The following is a 2,500-nucleotide window of genomic DNA, read 5'->3' as shown; positions in this document are numbered from 1 at the left end:
CACGCCAAGGCCCCCACTCGGAGGGGTATTATGCCACCGACTAGGAATCAAGCAACAGTCACCCAAGCTCGCGCTCAAAGGCAGTCTGGCACCTTCATCCCTTGCCATGCTCACCCACTGCTCCCCCCCTATATATACATATTGCACAAGGAGCTTGGTGACAGCAACACCCATTGCTTTCCCTGAGGATGTATATTTCTTAGTATGCGCACGGCGTCGAGGCACAGGTGAAGCCAACGGCGCTAGTTTCTGCGCCCTATGTCGAGGAAAATCAAGGCAACGGGCTAGTGTATGGGCACAACGTCGAGGAGACTCAAGGAGATGGGGCTATTTTTCAGGTCACCGTTCGAGAAATCAAGGCAACGTGTTGGGGGGGATGGCCTCTTTCATGGGTCGTGGGGCTTGGCTTGGCTTGCCTCGTGTGTGCTCGATACAGCCTCACGATTCTTATTTGCCCATCAACCATGCCGGGCACCTATGAGAATGAGACCCCATGGTACCCCCTATATATACATATTGCACAAAGAGCTTGGTGACAGGAACAGACATTGATTTCCCTGATGATGCATAATTTTTGGACACACACGACTTGGGGGCGAGGGGACACGGGAGTGGGGCGCCAATGGGGGGCGTTTTGGCCCCATTTTCGTCAAGAGCGGGCGTCTTGGCCATGCCTCGAGCGTGCCAGCCTCGAGAGCCTTGGGCGCTGGACATCCTTGGGGCGCCAATGGGCAGCAGTCCCATGGTTCCCCTATATATACATATTGCACAAAGAGCTTGGTGACAGGAACAGATATTGATTTGCCCAGGGATGCATAATTGTGCGAAATCGTCCATAACTCGCTCGAATTAATTCGGATTGACACAAAATTTTGTAGGGATGCTTTTTATTATAAATGAAAAGCTTTGAAATGAAAAAAAAAAACAAAATGTCATGTTTGAGGCGTAAATGTTTGTGTCCTATCCTTGGTCACGCCTTGAAGCGTTGGTTCCCTACTTGTTGGAATGTCGCTCAAATCAAGTAGGAATGCCATTGAAACATTGTGTGGGTCATTGTTAACATAGACGAATGGACTTGAAATGAAAATATATCATATTTGGGTTTTTGTCCCTGTCGCCTGGTGATAGGCAGGCAGATAAGGCTTTTAGGTATTCATAGGTGGCTTAGATGAACTCGAAAGAACACGAGTTGATCGGATTGGAACTCATATATTCAATTTACTATGTACTAAGTAGGAACTACACTTTGCTCCCTTCATCGTTTGACTTGCTTAGAAATCTGCTCATGGTTTGTCAAGGCCCCTTGTTCCTTAGACCGATGAGGATGGGATTGGGTTGCTCATGGGCATGTGTGTGGCAAGATGCCTTGTTCCATTGGTCGTTCATGGGTGTTCGTGTACGAAGTAAACTTGTTCCCTTGGTCGTTCATGGGGTTGTGTGTGGGAAGAAGCCTTCTTCACTTGGTCGTTCATGTGTGTTTGTTTGGGAGGTAGCCTTGTTCCCTTGGTCGTTCATGGGAATGTGTGTGGCAATACGCATTGTTCCTTGGTCGTTCATACCCTTGTTCCCTTGGTCGTTCATGGGTCTGTGTGTGGGAAGAGGCGTTGTTCACTTGGGTAGCCTGCTTGCCTTGCCAGCCCCATATGCATTGTTCCCTTGGTCGTTAGTGGATGGGTTTGTGTGTGGCATGGTGCCTTGTTCCCTTGTGTGGCCTGACTGCTTGGCTTGACATGACCTAGCCTTGCCAGCCTCACATCCATTGTTCACTTGGTCGTTCATGGGCATGTGTGTGGCAAGGTGCCTTGTTCCCTTGGTCGTTCATGGGGTTGTGTGGGAAGAAGCCTTGTTCCCTTGGTCGTTCATGTGTGTTTGTTTGGGAGGTAGCCTTGTTCCCTTGGTCGTTCATGGGAATGTGTGTGGCAATACGCATTGTTCCTTGGTCGTTCATACCCTTGTTCCCTTGGTCGTTCATGGGTCTGTGTGTGGGAAGAGGCGTTGTTCCCTTGGTCGTTCGTTCATGGGTTTGTGTGTGGCAAGGTGCCTTGTTCCCTTGTGTAGCCTGACTGCTTGGCTTGACATGACCTAGCCTTGCCAGCCTCACATCAATTGTGTAGCCTGACTGCTTGGCTTGCCGTGACCTAGCCTTGCCAGCCTCACATCCATTGTTCCCTTGGTCGTTCATGCAAGGGTCTGTGTGTGGCAAGGTTGCCTTGTTCCCTTGGTCGTTAATGGGCATGTGTGTGGCAAGGTGCCTTGTTCCCTTGGTCGTTCATGGGCATGTGTGCGGCAAGGTGCCTTGTTCCCTTGGTCGTTCATGGGCATGTGTGCGGCAAGGTTGCCTTGTTCCCTTGGTCGTTCGTGGATGGGTTTGTGTGTGGCAAGGTGCCTTGTTCCCTTGGGTGGCTTGCCTTGCCAGCCTCGCTTGCTTAGGTTTCCCAACACACCTGTCGGGCACCAAGGGTGGTATTAGTCCCCATGTACCCCCTATATATACATAATG

This window comes from Lactuca saligna, unplaced genomic scaffold, assembly GCF_052625555.1.
Source record: "Lactuca saligna cultivar CGN05327 unplaced genomic scaffold, ASM5262555v1 scaffold_134, whole genome shotgun sequence".
Taxonomy (NCBI): domain Eukaryota; kingdom Viridiplantae; phylum Streptophyta; class Magnoliopsida; order Asterales; family Asteraceae; genus Lactuca; species Lactuca saligna.
This window is presented reverse-complemented; position numbering follows the sequence as displayed.